Source organism: Lygodium microphyllum, chromosome 6 (assembly GCF_053477565.2).
Source record: "Lygodium microphyllum isolate KBCC chromosome 6, Lygodium_microphyllum_v1.1.10, whole genome shotgun sequence".
Lineage (NCBI taxonomy): Eukaryota > Viridiplantae > Streptophyta > Polypodiopsida > Schizaeales > Lygodiaceae > Lygodium > Lygodium microphyllum.
Genome location: NC_141140.1, coordinates 99944245 through 99963614, shown reverse-complemented (window position 1 = coordinate 99963614; position 19370 = coordinate 99944245). Strand labels below are relative to the sequence as shown.

Here is a 19370-nt window from a genome sequence, read left to right as displayed (position 1 = left end):
GCCATACATAGTCAGACATGTCTTTGATAATGCAACATATGAGCTGATAGAGTTGGATGGAAAAGTGCTTAGAGTGCCTATTGCTGGAAAAAGAATCAAGATTTTCAAGAAAAGGGATGATGAAGAATATGCATTGGAAGAATTTGCAAGAGAAGAGCAACTGCAAGAAACTCCAATGGAAGAGACAGATGATATGACAGATAATCTTGTTGATCTACCGGAAATGCATAACGAAGAGATTGATCTGTTTGTGGATCTTGATGATAACGATCATGGGTAGTTGGCCCATGCGGAGGATGCGCAGGATTAGAGGGGGTGGATGTCGTATTGCTGCGCATTCGAGGTGTGAAAACCACCCAAAAGCCATGTGTGTGATTTGATACTTTGTACATACTTAGTTTTTATGTTTGCTCTTTCATTTTATGCCGAAGACAGAGAAGAATAAGGAATTTTGGTAGATTGGTGACTCGAGATGCAATCTCATGGACCACTTTGATTGTGACCAAGGGTTCGTTTGAAAGCTTGTGACAACATTGGAGCCATTGAGCAGGGGAACCTAGTATTTATTCAGCTGACACTGGACAGTATTGTATCTGATTTGGCCATTGGCAATGCATTGGTTGACATGTATGTGAAATGTGGGAGGATGGAAGATGTACGAAATGTTTTAATCGACTGCCTAAACAAGATAATGTCTCTTGGGGCTCAATTATTGCAGGGTATGCTCAACGTGGGCAGGAGATACTGGCTCTCAAACTCTTCGAGAAAATGCAGTAACATGGCGTGAAACCAGACGAGTTCATGTTCTCTACAGCTTTGAAAGCATGTGAAACCACAGGCACTAGAGATTGGGGCGGCCGAATATGTCCGAAATATCACTAATTAGTCGGCTATTTTCAAGAAAAAGCTAATTTGGGGGCTGCTTTACTAGTCGGAAGGGGAGAAAAAGCAAGAGAAAAGGAAGGGCCGTTTTTGGAGAGGAATTGGGAAAGGGAGGCGCAGAAAACATGGAAGGAGGAGACTAAAAAGGGATTTTTCAAAAGAAAAAGGAGGGAATTACTGGAAAAAGGAGGGACGAGAAGGAAACAGACGAGGGGAGTGCGGGACGAACAGAGCATAGGAGAACAGGGGAGTATGACACGGAATCTGAGAGATAGGGAGGAACAGAGCTTAGGAGGAGGAATGGAATGGAGTACGAAGAGATGGATGGTGATGCAGTTGAAGATGAAGAAAGTCAAAGACAAGAACCAAAGCTGACGATGATCAATGAGCTCTTTAGAAGGTGAGACGAAGGAGAAGTCGAAGAGACACAAGCCGACCGGCAGTAATAATGATGAAGAGTGTAGAGTGTGAGCTCTACGATGGTCAAGTTACAGCGAACGAAGAAAACAGAGACGAAATAAGAAAGGTGGACACAGGGTGCTCTGAGGAGGGATGAAGAAGCTTTTCTCTGGGAAGAAAAAGAGGATTCTTTTTTTTTCTGTGGCAGACAGGAACTTGATTAGGATTGGGCTTTTACTCGAGAAGAAGAAGAAGGTTTCGATTTAAAGGTTTCGTCGTCATCTGCATTGCGGCTGAAACTTCGATGAACAGAATGATTCGACTGGATGAAGAGAGGATCAATTAAGCGAAGCATATCTCGCTGCTGTGGAGAGATGCATTCTGGTTTCAATTCCATCGACTGTCAGGAGGATAAATAGTTGATAGCTGGTGGTGCAGGTCCTCAAAGGGCTAGCGTTCTCGACCACGACGAGCACATGAGGCCCACCATAGCTGGGAGTCATCACCAGGAAAAACTTTCAAAGTCCACCTCCAATCCGCAGACTTTGTGGCCATCGACCTTGAATTCAGTGGAATCCACAGCATCCCATCTCCGCATCGACAACCCTCAGACATCCTGATGTATGATGTCGAGCGGTGCTATTGGCGGCTCAAGCACTTAACTAAGAAGTTGCTGTTGTACAGGTGGGTGTCGCCCTCTTCCAGCAGCAGAACAACAATCCATACTTGTATTTTGTTGTGACCTCGAAGATATTGCCATAGACATCGTACTCGGTAAATTTGCCACCATCGGGAGAGGTGCATACGGTGTTGTCTGCTCTGCGCTCAATTCTGAGACCAATGAGCCTGTTGCTATCAAGAGAATATGCAATGTCTTCGACAACAACATTGATGCAAAGAGGACTTATAGAGAATTGAAAATCCTTCGACATCAGGATTGACTGTGAATGAAGGGAATTTAATAACTAGGGAACTGATAATCTTCACTTTTACCATTCTGCACAAACGAAGGAGGTTTAATAGATTTGGGGCTGTACAGCGCTTATGAAAGAGGAATTGTAGGGAGGAAGGAGATCAATTCCCTCGGTTCCTCTTGGAACCTCTCTGAAAACACTCTCTATAGTTAGTACAGCTTTACTTGATGAATCTTTGATGACTGTATTCTGCAACGAAATGCCAAGAGTAAAACAAAGAAGATGAACTTAAGAAGCTGACATTTTGTAAGTGCATTCCATGACAGAAAATAAAGAAACAGAAATAGGAGACCTAAATGATATGTCCACCAGAAACGATGTATTTTCCAGTTTATCCATTCATGACAATTCTGAATAAACAATTGACATAACAGTAGGCTCAAATACTGAAGTGAGATTTCATGCTTTATATTAGCAGTCAGTTGAGAGGAGAAAGAGAGCATAAACTAAAACTCTTATATTCAGTAAGAGTCCTTGAAGGGTAACTTGCTTTGGTTTAACTCTTTCAACTGAACAGTCTGAATCTTTGGAGAAAACAAGAAGAAGAGCATTTGGATTTTGTAAGAGGAAGATTCTTGGAACTTCATTCACAGGACAATTGGTTATGCTTCATTGAACTTAAATAAAATAGAATCTTGGTATCATTTTCTCATCTTGATTATTTGCTTGATTGATCTTCTATCCTGAAATTAGTCAAGGTCCTCTGTGGTTACGACATTGCTTTCACAAACCCTTCGACATCGTACTCTCTCTCTCTCTCTCAACATGGTATCAGAGCTATGGATGCATAGCAACAACAAGGAAGATAAGTTGTTTCATTGTTTATACTTGATTGAATTCCTTTCATAAGTGATGATTTGATACATGAACTTGTTCAAATTAGAAGTATTAGTTAATTTTGTCTTTAAAAACCTGTCAAATCCGCTTGTCAATCGGAGTTCTGGATCAAAAGTTATGACAGTTCAGGATTCCAGACAGCAATTCTGCTCGAATCTGTGATTCTTTATTTAAAACTGTATTTCTAATTACAGTTTGTTAATCTCCAATTACAGTTTATTAATCGCTCGTTTTCGTTAATGATGTTGATTACGACAAGCAAACATCTTGCTATTTTTAGTGATGTTTTATTATCGTTCACGTTCTTTGCTCGATCGAAATAGCACTTTTCTTATATGCGTCATCTCGTCTTGCACGTTACGCCTCTCTATTTCGGGCTTTCTTTTTAGTCACTTAATACTTTTCATCGTTCTTACGTGCATATCCCTATTTTGATTGTCATGCGTCTCAACTACGCTCGTCTTGATCATGGTTTGCAGATTCTGCAATCTTATCTTATTTGTTTTCTCTCGACATACAGGCATGGCCGATTGCGTAATTGTTAACGGATATCCGTCTGGCCAACGTTCGGTTCCCTTCTTCCAAGGACAAGGCTTTCCTGGGTGGAAAGCAAAGATGATGCTAATTCTTGAAGGTGACGAATTATTTGATATTGTTTTGGGCGACCTGTCTTGCCCAGTTCAACCTATTGATGTGATGAATAATAATTCTGTGATTACTGATGGTCCATTATTTGAACAATGGAAAATTGATCATACTGATTGGATTCGTCTTGACAAAGCGGCTCGTCGTTATATATTGTCTGCACTTCCTGACTCACTTATGTTGGATGTCTTTCATCTGGAAAACTCTCATGCTATTTGGGAGTATCTTATCTCAACGTTTGAGAAGAAATCAGTCACTGAAATTTTATATCTCCAAACTTGTTTGAAGAATCTTCAATATAAGGTTGGTACTTCTATGCACTCTCATATCGAGGCTTTTAAAGACATTATCAATCAGCTTGGTGCTGTCGGCGCTCCTGTTGCTAAAAATCAGATTGTTACTCAACTTCTTCATACCATCAAAGATCCTTTATATGACAATATCATCACTATTTTGTCTAACAAGGATGATATCCACTTTGACAAAGCATGTATATCTCTTATTGAATATTCTCAACGTCATGAGCATCATTTGGAAAAATCTGATGCTGTTTTGGTCACTCGCGAACAAAGGGATTTTGATGCTGCTTTTGTTGCTCGCAAGCATCCTGCTTCACGTTTTCAGCAGGGTGGACGCCCTAATCCAGGTAGTAAATCTTCTCGTCTTGCTTATCCTAACAAACATTGTTCTTATTGTGATAAGAAAGGTCATGTGGCTTCTGATTGCTGGGTACGTCAATATGATGAGGAGCATGGAGTTACTACAAAGCAATCTCGCTCGTCCAAAAGTTTTCCTCCTTGTGATTATTGTGCACATACAGATCATCCATCTCATCGTTGTTATAAACGCAGATATGATGAAGAACGTTCTCGAGCTTATATTGTTCAACAAACTACAACTAATGATGATCATACTCATCAGGAGCTCAATTTCGTCCATTATGATATCTCTCCAGTAAAGGTACTTCATGTTCATGATGGTTCTCTATTCATCATTGATTCAGGTGCCACTGGAAACATGACATACCAATCGCAGTGGCTTCACAATTATCATTCTCTTCCTGTCAAGAAGTTTGTTTACCCTGCGGATGATACGACTTGTCAAGTCAAAGGAGTGGGTGATTTATATCTGGGGACTGTTTCATCCACTAGAATATTAAGAGGAGTTCTTCATGTTCCAGATTTGCAAAGAAATCTTCTTTCTGTTGCTTGTCTAGTTGATCTTGGTTTGTTTGTTGGCTTTGATCATAATCAATGTCGTATAGAGAAAGACAGGCATACTACAGCAGTGGCTCCTCGACATGGTAATCTATTTGAGCTATCATTGAATAATACAGTTGCAAATGTTGTTACTGCCCCTGGAGATGCAAATTGCAAATTATGGCATCAACGATTTGCACACCCCGATTTTGCCAAAATTCTTGATCTTCATCGTCATGTTCTTGTGCAAGGTATGGATCTTAAATCTCATCCACGTATGGGAATATGTGAGTACTGTGCACTTGGAAAACACCATCGTTCGCCTTTCCACACTTCTACTTCATCACATTCCTGTGCTCTCTTGGATTTGGTTCATACCGATATTTGCGGTCCTTTTCCTGCCTCAAAGTCTCAATATTGATATTTTATGACTTTCATTGATAATTTCTCATGGTACACACATGTCTATCTTCTTCGACATAAGTCTGAGGCTTTACCTATATTTAAACAATACAAGATAAGTGTGGAGCTTCAAACTGGATTCTCTATAAAGACGCTTCGCAGTGACAATGGCGGTGAATATGTATCCAATCTATTTGATGACTTCTGTAAGGATCAAGGTATTCATCATGAGTTTACAGTTCCTTATTCTCCTCAGCAAAATGGTGTTGCTGAGCGCAAAAATCGCACGATTCTTAATGCTATACATTGCATGCTTATACACTCTGGTTTGTCTCGAAAGTTTTGGACTGAAGCACTTCTAACAGCTGTTTTTATTCAAAATCATCTTCCAACTACTGCACCTACTGGTAAAATTCCTATAACAATTTGGACAGGGAAGACACCTTCAGTCTCTCACTTTCGCACATTTGGCTGCATTGCTTATATTCATGTGCCCAAGGACACTCGACATAAGTTGGATCCTCCAAGTTTGAAGGTTATTTTTCTTGGTTATTCAGATCATTCCAAAGGTTACAAATTTTATGATCCTTCTTCTCAAAAGGTTATCATTAGTCGTGATGCTATATTTGATGAGAAGACTATGGGTGGCACATGGTCGTCAGATGTTTCAGATGATACACAATCTTTGCTTAGTGCATTTCCTTACTTGCTTTGTGATTCTACTAATTCTGATGATCATAAACCTCCTTCACCTCCAAAGAAGATTGATGAAAATTTGGAGATCTATGTAGATCTTCCTATTGAGATAGAGCATGGATTCTATTCTATTGAATATGATGTCTTTGATAATGCTATGTCTGTCCAAGAGGATCCAACATCGTATATGGAAGCTATCAATTCGTCTCAAAGGGATTAATGGCAAGAAGCTATGCAAGCTGAGTACGATTCTTTAATCTCCAAAGGTACATGGATTCTTACTGAACTCCCCCCAAATCGTGTTCCTATCAAATGTAAATGGGTTTATAAAACCAAGACCAAAGCTGATGGCTCGTTTGATAAGTTCAAAGCACGACTTGTTGCAAAAGGTTACTCACAGATTGCAGGAGTAGATTATCAAGAAACATTTTCTCCCGTTGTGCGCTCCAGAACTGTTCGTATGATTTTGGCTTTTGCAACACTATTTGATCTAGAAATTCACCAAATGGATGTTAAAATGGCTTTTCTCAATGGAGATCTTGAAGAAGAAATCTATATGGAGCAACCTGAAGGTTTTATGATTGCAGGAAAGGAGCATCTTGTATGCCAGCTTCATCATGCATTATATGGATTGAAGCAAGCCTCTCGTGCTTGGTATATTAAGATTGATCAGTTCCTCACATCTAAAGGTTTTGTTGCATGTTTTGCTGAACCAAATCTTTACATCAAAAGGGAGGACAAATATTTTATTATTCTTGCTCTATATGTTGATGATACTATTCTTGTGTCAAATAATATTGTTTTCTTGGATGCTATGAAGAAGCTTTTATCGACTGCATTTGAAATGGTGGATCTTGGTGAGATACATTCTTGTTTGGGTATTCAAGTTCAACGACATCGACAACAAGGCATTCTTCTTCTTCGCCAGACAAAGTTTATTAATGATATTGTTAAGAAGTTTGGGTTGACAAATGCGCACTCTGCTAACACTCCCATTCTTTCAAGCTCTACCAAGGGTACATCTACAACACTCAATGAAGAATCAGCCATTCATCAACCTTTTGCTAATCTTGTTGGTTTTCTTCAATTTATTGGTTTAAACACAAGACCAGATATTTTATTTGCAGCTAACTTTTTGGGACAGTATCTTTCTTCTCCTTCCACTATTCATTGGAGTGCTGCAAAACGTATTCTTAAGTACCTCAAGGGTACTAAGGAATTTGGTCTTATTTATCGTCGTCGAGAGGATTCTTCTTTATCTTCTTCAACTTCTCTTGACCTTATTGGATATACAGACGCTGATTGGGCAAGTTCACACTTATCCATGCGATCTACAAGTGGGAATTGTTTCTTTGTAAATGGATGTTTGGTTTCTTGGTCCAGCAAGAAACAACGATGTGTTGCAGTTTCTACAACTGAAGCCGAATATGCTGCTGCATCATTAGCAGCTCGCGAGCTAGTTTGGCTTCGACAACTACTTGCAGATTTGGGACATCCTTCATCATCTAGTACACCTCTTCGATGCGATAACCAAAGTGCTATTAGTCTTACCAAAGACTATATACAACATAGTAAATCAAAGCATATTTCTATTCATTATCATTATGTTCGATATGAAGTCAAGAAAGGTTCCATTATGGTGGAGCATTGTCCCAGTGATCAAATGGTTGCATACATCTTCACAAAAGCTCTTAGTGAAGCTCGCTTTAGCTCATTAAGACATGCACTTGGTATTGTTCCAAGTTCTTGTCTCACTGATTGAGGCATGTATCATTGTATTCAAGAAAACTTTATAGTAAATCATTTTTGTATCGTAGGTATGTGTAGGGGCTCGGGTTTTTCCCTTGTTCTCCCCAAGGGTTTTTTCACTCGCAGCCAGAGACCTTTGTTTGAGTGGGGATGTTACAACTATATATATCATCTCTCACTTGACTTGGGTCTCACCTATATATACTAACTCTACATCAATATGAATCATTGTTTGGGAGCATGTCTTGTGTATCTCTCTCGTACTCTCTCTCTCTCTCTCAACAGTTTATACATAGCCTTATCTATCAATTTTTCTTGAATAAAACCTAGGGAGTTCACTTTATAGAACATGTGAGATACCATGTGAATTCAAAGGAATTGGTACTTTACTTAGTAAAATTTAAAGGATTATATTTACAAAATGGTGTTTTCAATTATACTTTGGAAAAAACCCTAATTTTAGTAAAGTAAAAGGAGTCATTCTATAGCCTTACAACATGGAGAGAATTGATGCTTCTTAATACCCTTTTAGCATACATTATACAAATGATTTTTAATAGGTGCATCCCTGAAAATAAAACACAACCTGTATTTATTCAACTCCTTTATATGACACCAATCTTTATATAAAAATAGTATTTTTAGAGCACTTGTTTTGAACCCATGTGATACACACATATATTCAAGAGTAGCCGCCTCAAGAGGATGGGCAATACATGTGTAAGCTACACATGGGTACATATTTATATGTGTGTATAGACATGCATATGTATGGATGTTAAAGATATAACCTTTCCAAATACCTATGCATATAGGGATATATACTCATGCATGCATACTAACAAAATAGTTATCAAGGATGTTTAAAAGAAGTTCAAAAGATTTCTGTAGCTAAGTTTTCACACTTGCAAGAAGGCATATTCTAAAATAGTAAAGTAGTTGCTTGTAATGCAACTCTATTACACTGCACACACAAGGTTATTTGAAAACAAATGATTAGGCATTTAACTTTTGTAAACATCAACCATGTGTGCATATAGGAAAGTGAAACAAGCTTAATAAACCTGTTTTATAGAGACCTTTGCATTGTAGACTAATTAGACATCTTTTTCCTTGAAGATGATGCATTAAAACGATGGTAAGCGTGAAATTTCATTTATAATATCATATTTACAAGTGAACAAGAAAAGTAGCACCACATTATCACATGCTAATGAGATCCTTTAAGACATGTCTTACTTGCCCTTGTGCGCAATGCATACAAGAATGTAAAACCAAACCCACACACAAGCGAACCCTCCTCACTACAACATATCCTTTGGAAAGTATAGATTGTAATTACTATTTACTTGTAAGAATTTTCTCTTGTTAGTGGGGTTTCACTTCCTAGCTTGAATGCACAAACTAAAAGCTTAACACCCATACACTAATGGAAGTGTATTTGCAATTGGTATGTGGCTTCTATGGCATTGGTTGGATTTCCTAGATATAAGACCAACAATGGTAGCTCCTTTTGCATGTTTTAATAGCACATATTGTGGTACGGCATTCATTGGGCCCCTTGTATCAGCAAATACTATTGTGCAACTCATGATCCTAGTAGTTACTACACTTGCATGTTTGGTTGGATGGTCAAAGCGCCATCCACGTAAACTACTATGGTAATCTATATGTTCTACTATGGAGATAAGCATCCTTTGTTGGAGAATATCTATGTTCATAAAGAATGTAGTTGCACTTAGATGATTACCAAGGCTAATTACCATACCATATTGCTCAACATGGCCCTTGTGAGCTAGCCACTTCTTCACTCAGCATGATTGGCCTCTCCTTTTCTCAACTTGGTAGGATTGATGAATTATTTGAGTCCCATGATATAATGTGCCTTTATGGAATATTTAGCTATGTCTTTACCTTTTCCTATAGCTAATTTATCACACCTATCAGAGATAGAATTAATTGTGACACACTTTACATGGATGGCCGCTAGTTGTGTATCATCGAATAAGTCGATGAGAAACCCCTCTACAACCGTTTCTAGGGCATCCATAGCTACAACAGTCTACCTTCCTGTTGGTGGGCCATCCCACACTCACGCCCAAAATCTTACCATCCCTTTCAGCTCCAAGTCTTGCATGACTTCCTGGACAACCTTATGAAAAGATCTTTTCAAGATGAGAAGCTTGTATCCGCGTTGGATTCTCCTTGTCTCACAAAGGGTGACAGTGCCCGATTTCCATCTCCTCTTCTTTTGTGGTAGTCAATGTGCTCTATGGGGAGCGCCTACTGCTGCACTAGAGGAAGCTCCACCTTGTGCTCCAAGTGGCAGGCCTTGGCATGAGGCCTTTCCATGGCTGAAACAATGACATGCTTGCTTAGTGCATGTCATTAAGCTCGAGGAGAGCAAGATGGAGAAGAGATAGAGATTGGGGGTGTGAAAATCGGGTTGATGCAATTTCATACACATTGTCCATCGTGTGATCATAAATCCATAACCTTTTATCAGAATGCGACGAAACTTCACACACGCACTCATTAGGTGGCCAAGAGCCCAAATTTTTCTTTTTTGGAAAAAAAGTACATGCAAAGTCTAGCATCTAGAGCCACTTTCTGCCACTACAGACCCTTGGTTCAAAGTCTAGCGTTTGGAGCCACTTTCTTGGCTAGAAAATGGCTCCAGATGCCAGACCCCGAATTAGGGGTCTACATGAATTTTTTTTCTTAAAAAAAAAGGGCTCTTGGCCACCTAACGAGTATGCGTGTGAAGTTTCGTTGCATTCGTATACAGTTTACTATTTTACATCAAATAATTGACTACATCCATATCAGCTGCTAGCCCAAAATACTGTCATATTCCAAATGTCAACATAGCCAAGGATAAAGGGAACTCCAAGAATATTCATTACGTTGTGACAGGCAGTCAAACGTGTGCTGAACATCAAGCAAGCTCCTACATTTGGCATACATATCCACTAGTGTACTTCAATCTGCATCTCTTTAAAACAGTTTAGTACTTCCTCAAAAAGCTCATAATCGGCATATCCTGAAATAAGTGTAGCCCATGAGACTGCATTTCGAATTACCAATCTATCAAAAACTCCCTGTTCTTCTACAAGCATGTCACATTTAGCGTACATGTCAACCAGAGCATTACGGATAAGTTCCTCTTGCACCAAACCCCTCTTCACTATATTACCCATGTAGAATAAAAGAGCAAACATAATGACTAAGTATGTACACAGTAACAAATCCAACACACACAACTTTTGGGTGGATTTCACACCTCGGATGCGTAGCAGTACGACATCCACCCCCTCTAATCCTGCGCATCCTCCGGATGGGCCAACTACCCATGATCATTATCATCAAGATCCATGAACAGATCAACCTCTTCATTATGTATTTCCGGTACTTCAGCAAGATTATCTGTCATATCATATGTCTCTTCTATTGAAGTTTCTTCTTGTTGCTCTTCTCTTGCAAATTCTTCCAATGCATAATCCTCATCATCTCTTTTCTTGAAAATCTTGATCCTTTTTCCTGCAATAGGCACTCTAAGCACTGTCCCATCCAATTCTGTTAGCTCATATGTTGCATTGTCAAAGACATATCTGACTATGTATGACCCAAACCAGCTTTTCACCATCTTCCGAAGAATCTGCAATAACTTCCTCATTTTCCGCATGGCTCTAGTGTGTCGCTCATCCCAAAATAATTTCTGCCCCTTTCGAAACAGCTGATATAAACAATCTGCTATGTGTGCAAAATGGGGTATCCGAATCGTATAAAACACACATAGTCCAATAAATCTCCGTACCTCTGAAGTGGTAAAACAATACTCTGTAATCTTGCCTATAGCATCCACCTTCTTATCCACAGTCTTGTATTTGGTGTCAACCCTCGCTTCATTATGATTCTCTGCATTACTCAAATCTTGCTGTAAATCAGCAATTCTGCACTCTAGTGGCTGAATATCCTCAGCCCTCTGCTCTATGGACTGCATAGGAACAGCCCTAAACTCTGGATGCTGAAATATTTCAGCAGTAAACTCTGTTGGCTAAAAGTTTTCAGCCCTCTGTGTCTCTGTAAGCTTATCATAATCAGCCGAAAACTCTGTTTGCTGAATTTCTTCAGCACTCAACACTTTTTGCTGAGTCACCTCAGCCTCTGACTCTATCTGTAATACAAAATCTGCAATTTCATGAAACATGTCCAGGGATTGCACTGATACATTACTGTGACAACTCTGTATATCAATTTTCAGCATATTTTCCATCTCTATCATCGTATCTGCACAAATCATACTATCATACATCCCATCTATATGCTCATCATCCTCTAAAATACCTGCATTTTTCAAATTTTTCTCCTTCCTACATATGTACTACCTGGCAGCTCTAGGAAACTTAGAAGTCTTCTGATAACTCATCGAACTGTTTGCTGAAATTCCAACAAAACTGGAGGAGAAAACACTGCTGCCAGGAGGTGAGAACTCCAATCTCCTGTGCTCTGTACCACCGTCATCTCGCGAAACAGCGGTACCTCACAGTGGGCAAAGGTGCATCTCTAAGAGTATCCCTGGTTCTAACATGGTTCACATACACAGTCATAAACTGAACTTCTCTCATGCCATCTTTACTGCGAATCCGTGCATAAGTAGATCCATCATCCATTACCTTTGTCTCCATGCACATCTCTGTGATGAATGGCTGTCCAAGAATTATGGGATAAGAGCATGAATCCTGCACAAAGAAATGGAAATCCTCCTCTACATCTCCAATAGAAACCCTAACACTAGGACAGGCAGCATACAAATCACCTGTAGTGTTGGTGGCGGCTCTCATACGCCACCCATGCTCTACATCCATGGGCCATCTGTTACTTTCATAAACTCCACGAACTATGAGATTAATCTCTGAACCATGATCCACCAAAGCAACATAAGGCACCTGTCTCTCTCCAATTTTTACCATCGTCTCTGTAGTTGCCCTAGCCCAATGACTCCACAAAAAGTGACTATGGGGTATCAAGACAGGCTCATCAGTTTCAGCATAATGCATAGGCTGAACCCTCTTCTCTATCTGTGGAAAAACAGAAGCATTCTCAACCATAACCTCATCCTCATCCTCATCCAACTCCCCAATCAAAACTCCCTATGAATCAGTAGTAGACAATGCATATCTTTTCCTCTTCAGGACCTCTTGGAACTGATCTTGAAACTCTCTTTTCGAGATGCCCAAAACCTCAGAAATAGTAAAAGTCACCTCACTGCCAAGTATCTTGTCATTAAAGATTTTCTTCATGTCTGTAGATGTCTCAATATCGGACATCAATCTAAACCCTGGCTGCTTTCTCTCTCTAGGCTCTTGTCTCTTTTCTTTCTTTTGAGCATTTTTCATCTGTCGTTCTGGCCCTGGTCTCAAAGACGGTCCTGCAGTAGGTGGAGTAACAAACTCACCCCCTCTAGTCTTTTTAGCTGCATTTGGATTTTCTTCATCCCTCTTACGCTTCTCCTCAACAAGTACATCTGCTCCCTGAGACTTAGCCAAGTAGGCATAAATAGTGTACCTGTCAAGAGGCGAATCCCAACCTGTCTCAGATCTGATGCTAGAGCCTGCACTAGTCAAAACAGTTTGCTGAATTTTTCCCTTGTTTGCCGTCTCCATAGCATAAGTCCATAATGTTGACTGATTCTGTGATCCTTTCTCAATTTGCACTCCATATGCAAAAGCATCTCCTCTAGCTGCCACATAAGAAGTACGCACAGCCATGTCATCTACTAATTTCTTCATTCCGCTTTTCCCAAAATTCGTAGCAAGCGGAGCTCTTGTTTCAGTCAACCAGATCTTACCATCTTGACCCCAAAGTACCAAATTCTTCCTCCTGCATTCTGAAAAGATTCACAATCCCTGCAATGCTGATGGTCCATACTATCACACCAAATACGTCTTCGATCTCTCTTAGGTGCATTAGGAGCACTCCTAGGTGCACTAGGAGCACTAAAAGAAATAGTAGGCGCAGTCGAAGCAAAGTGCTCTTTCAATTTTCCCACCAATTCTGCTTTAACTGACTCTAGTGTCAAATCCATTATGCCTTTGATTATATCATCAAGAGAGGAAGGCACCGACGGAGTGGATGGTTTTGGAGCAGAAGGAGCTGGCATCGGTCTTGGAACAGGAGGAACGGGAGGAGTAGAAATAGTAGGTACTAGCATAGGCTAAGAAACTGGCTAAGGAAGAGAAGAAATAACAGGGATAGAAGCAAGCATAGGAGCAGAAGACGGCGTTGGTGTCATAGATCCATTCTGTAGGCGGGTCTTCCATATCCTCCTCTTGGTCAAAGTCGAGACTGCATCCTGGGCATCTTGCCAATCCGTTTTAAGACCCATAGGCTTCGTGCGATCCTCAAGAAGCTCTCCTAATTCTTCCTGAAGAGCAGGATCTGCAGCTTGCAAGAAAAGCTCAACTTTCTCAACATCCAATGCTCTTTGTTCAATGGCATCAAGCTGACTATACCTCTTTTCAAATTCTCGTATCAACTCTGAAGCAGCTAGACCTTTGTTTGGCATGTAGACCCACTCTCGGAATGACCGCCGTGTAGCCATCCCAAAGTCCTCAAGGAAATACTCTTCTTTCAAGGCCTTCTTAAAATCTTGCCAGTGAGAATTTTGAATAAAAAGATCAGTCACTTTTTCCCTCAAGGCAGGTGTGACAAGACAAAGGAAATACTTACTCATAAGTCCAGCTGGTACTCCAAAAAATCCCATCTTGATCTCATATGTCTTCAAATATGCTGAAACACTACGGCCATCAAATAGCTTCTTCTCATTCTCAACTGCTTCAATCGCCTTAGTGCACTGATTGCATTTTCCTGCTCCGAATATAGTTGCCTTTGTTGAGACAACTGTTGTTGATGCAATTGTTGCTACTGCTGCATATACAATTGTGTCTGCTGATTTTGAAGCTGCATATACATAGACATATTCTGCAAAATCTGTTTTAGATCATCCGTTGAAGTACTTGAAGCAGCAGTCAATGATGGAGCTGAAGTAGAGGACACAGCAGGAATTGTAGAAGAGGCTGAAATGGATGCTAAAGTATCTCCCATCCTGAAATGTATGCGACGCTTTCACGTCGGGTTCATCAAAGATGTCGAAGGATTTCGAAAGCAAAGTCCCAACCACAGAGGTTCTTAAGAAATTCCAAGACAGAAGATTCCTCAATTCCGAAGGTCTTCAAATGCAGGTGCTTACTTTCTTAGGTGTTAGAAGAGATTAGGATGATGACAATAAAATTCATGTCACAGTTATACCTATCTCAATTTGCAAAATTCTCAATAGCTGAAGACTTTTTGCAACTGTCAGAATTGACATTACAACTCTAGCAATAGTCAAAGTCTCTCAGAAATATAGCAATTATATCTTGTTGTAAAACTCCTTAATAACAAAGATGCTCCAGGCCCATTACAGCCAAATCTTGGCAATCCTTATTTTCGCATCAAAGAGATGAATTCAATATATCACTCTGTTTGGTTAAAACTTGCAACATCTTCTTAAAAACAGTCTGCACATAGACCATAGCAACTATGCTTGAATCCCAAAAACAGGTTGAAAGCCTCCAACAAATGCATTTCCTGCTCAGAACTTCAAACTCTTCTCATTTTCTTTATGAAAATTTTGGCTCTAGATATTTACAGCCAATTCCAACATTATCACACTAGCTGCATAGTGTCCAGCTCTTACACACTCTAGTATGGTCTTTCTCTGCACCCCTGTTATGTTTCAAAAAATTTTATGTTGTAATGATGATTATCCTCCACGCATAGATGCATGTATGTGAGTACCACAGAGACAAGAGCCATGAAGGGTATTTCTGTTTCAGAATATCCCTTGAAATCTGATTAGTGTGTACAGGGTACTGAATATGCTCTGTTCTTGTGCCAATAAAGCCTCCAAGTAATGTAAAAAGGATTGAGATACAAAATCAAAGGGCTTCCCTTTGTGTGGTACACACCCTTGGCATGATTTAGAGATTGGACCTGGAGCTCCATCCTTCTTCAATTGTGTTGTTGAGATTAGTAAGGAGAACTAGTCGGCTGAACCATTGTTTGTGAAGGCAAGATGAAGATCTGAGATTTGAAGACACCTTACGGGCAGAGAATTTGGTGAAGAAAATGAAACAAAAATAGGGAAATAATGGTGGAAGGAAACTCTGCCTGGGGAGAAAAAGTAGCGCAAAAAAAAGAGAGGAACAGAACATCATGGGTTCTTCAATCGCTGGTGCAGCGGCAAGGCGTATGGCATCCCTAGCGGCTTCATCATCCTGGTCCTCATCCTCTAAGCACTAATTAATCATGCTGCTCTCGTTGATTCAAAAAGAAGCTTTTCGTCTCCCTCCAATTGATGAGTCGACATTACAAGCTGTTTCTTCATCTCCTCCATGTCGATTTTCTTCTCCTGCACCGCCCAGGCATAGTCGAGCTCCATTCGATTTGCGAAAAAAAATATCATCTTTTCTCTTCCTCAGTAGCGCTCCCCGTCCTTCTCTCTGATTTCATTCAGCTAATCACGGAACTCCTTAAATTTTGTATTGCGCATGTTTTCAAACGAAAATATGTACAAGGATGAATAATCATCTAGGCAATGTCTAACAGTGCTTATAAGCAATTCTTTCTGCTCCTGCCCTCTCTTTTTTTGTTTTGGATAATGCCACGAGCTTATTTGGCTTGGACTTCGGCGTCTCTTTTGTGGTGGGAAGCTCTATGACTGCAGAGGTCTCTTGTCCGTTGTCGAGAACCAGACAGACCTTGCCTGGTTTAGTTATGCCAAATGGAGTCGGCGGAGGAAGCTTCCAGACCTGATCGCTGCTTAGGGAACATATGGCCTTCATGAACCAGCCCATTGAGAAATTCTTGACGATCCTCCCTCCTCCCCAAAGTTGCAGAACTCCTCCCATTTTTCATTCGTCTACTTTCTGCTCTTCTTCTCCATTAAGCTTTTTCCCCCCAAAAAGCCCTTTTCACAAAATAGCCCTCCGTGCATCCTTATTTTTTCCAACATTCCCCAATGCTTTTGCGTTCTTCCTCTAGAAATACAATTTCCTTCAGAAAAGAATAAGGATTCCTTACACAAGTTGTCCGAACTTCACATACATTGCATGTAAATACTGCACGCATACATCGTATAGACCAGCGCTCCCCAATGGATTCAAATTATCCACCAGCTTGTGAAATATGCACAAAACTATCCCTCCCTTGAAAGGAGCTATTCTATACACAACTCCAATCCATCTGAACTGCACCAATGCATTAAAATGTCCTCCCTGTGAAGAAAGTAGCAAGCCAGAGCCAAATAGGGATATGAATCTGTAAACGGACATTCCACTCACATCTTCTCCAACTATTATAGCATTAGGATAAAGGGCATGAATCATGTCATTGGCAAGCATCAAATAATTGACTACATCCATATCAGCTGCTAGCCCAAAATACTGTCATATTCCCCATGTCAACATAGCCAAGGATAAAGGGAACTCCAAGAATATTCATTACGTTGTGACACGCAGTCAAACGTGTGCTGAACATCAAGCAAGCTCCTACATTTGGCATACATATCCACTATTGTACTTCAATCTGCATCTCTTTAAAACAGTTTAGTACTTTCTCAAAAAGCCCATAATTGGCATATCCTGAAATAAGTGTAGCCCATGAGACTGCATCTCGAATTACCAATCTATCAAAAACTCCCTGTTCTTCTACAAGCATGTCACATTTAGCGTACATGTCAACTAGAGCATTACGGATAAATTTCCCTTGCACCAAACCCTTCTTCACTATATTACCCACGTAGAATAAAAGAGCAAGCATAATGACTAAGTATATACAAAGTAACAAATCCCACACACACAACTTTTGGGTGGATTTCACACCTCAGATGCGCAGCAGTACGACAACGTTGCGGTCAAAGCTCCATCCAACCATCGCATTGACATGAACCGCAGCATCTCCTCCATGCCCTCGGGATATCGAATTGGTGGATGGCACATACTACGTCGAAATTTTATCCCTAATAATTGGTCGTCTTTAGAAAATGCAGACTTGAGAGAACGCATCATACCCGTCGGAGTGTGGATAGACTTGACTACTTGCTTCACAATGCGCTCTTCTTTAGCGGACAAAACCCAAGGAGCGCGAGGTAGGTATTGGTGACCATCAGCACTCGACTGCGGCCAAAGCGCCTCCATCTTGCCTACCTCCTTCAAATCCATTCATGCCCCTATAGCGTCTCTCTTTCCTGTGATGTGGTCCCATAGCAAGTTGCCCACGTTCTTGAAAATATGCATGGGTTCCAACAAGTGGTTGATCTGTAAGTGGGTCCAATATGGCAACTCGTAGAAAACAGAGAACTACCACATTCCGTTTGGTTGTGACTCCGCATGGACCATTTTCAGCTCGTACCAGCTTGCGGCATTCATACGTGTTGAAGGTCATCCAAGAAAACCTTCCCTGAGTTCATGACCCTCTGGCAAGAAAGCAGTGTGTCCTTGATATACCATCTTCTTCATGGTTCATGACCTTCGAGAGTCTAACTGTGGCCCGCACAATGGACATGCATGATAACATGAGGTAACCAGACGTGTTCCAATACCTCTATCCAGTGAATACAAACTTGAACGAGATAAAATATAGATATTACCAACAAGAATGGAAGCCTATTTATCTGAGCACTCTCCGAATCCCGGAAAGTCATGCATTGTCCACATGAGAATGGCTCGAATATTGGCAGACCGTCGACCGTCGCGCTTGCTCATATCTTGCACGGTGACTTCCTCCTCCCACAAAATCTGAAGCTCACCGACTAATGGACGAAGGTACATGTCCATATTTTTGACTTTGTAGGGGCTAGGAATGAGTAAGCTAAGGATAAGATGTCCTTTCTTCGTAGAGAGCCATGGAGGGATATTGTAGTTGACAAGGACTATAGGCCACACACTGTAAGAAGTTGAGCGCAGATTGAATGGGTTCATGTCATCCATTGCAAGATTGAGCTGAAGATTCCTTGGCTCTCGGGCAAAGACTGGGAAGGTAGAGTCAATGTGGCTCCATGAGGGTGAATCCGCTGATATTTGTTGAACTCCGTCTATGGACCGATTCTGCGCATGCCACGTTATCAAGCTCGCCATGCCGAACGTACGAAACATGTGGTTTATACGGGGGATAAGCGAAAAGTGTCTGAGAACTTTTTGAGGGATGGTTTGTCCTTGCAAGTCTTGTCGATACTTGTGAGCACCACAATTTGTACATGTATCCATAGTCTTGTATTCTCCTCGAACCAACATGCAATCATTGATACATGCATGGATATTATTGTAGTCGATGCCAAGCTTTTGTAAAACATGTTGTGTATCATCACGAGACATTGGCATGGTATTTGCAGGTGGTAATATATGATATTTCAATAACTTGAAAAAAATCATAAAACACCTTGAAAAAGCACAAATATTTTTAATAATAGTGCTGAAAAGAAATCAACGAAGCATACGTACAAGGTACTTGAACAACTCGATTACACTCGCATCGCTCAACCCGT

The 19370-nt window shown here is 40.4% G+C and overlaps 1 pseudogene; it reads left to right on the top strand.

The window, feature by feature from the left end:
* Positions 1-1187: 1187 nt before the first annotated feature.
* The window catches only part of LOC148034865 (germin-like protein 8-2 pseudogene), a 34236-nt pseudogene continuing 16053 nt past the window's right edge, over positions 1188-19370 (top strand).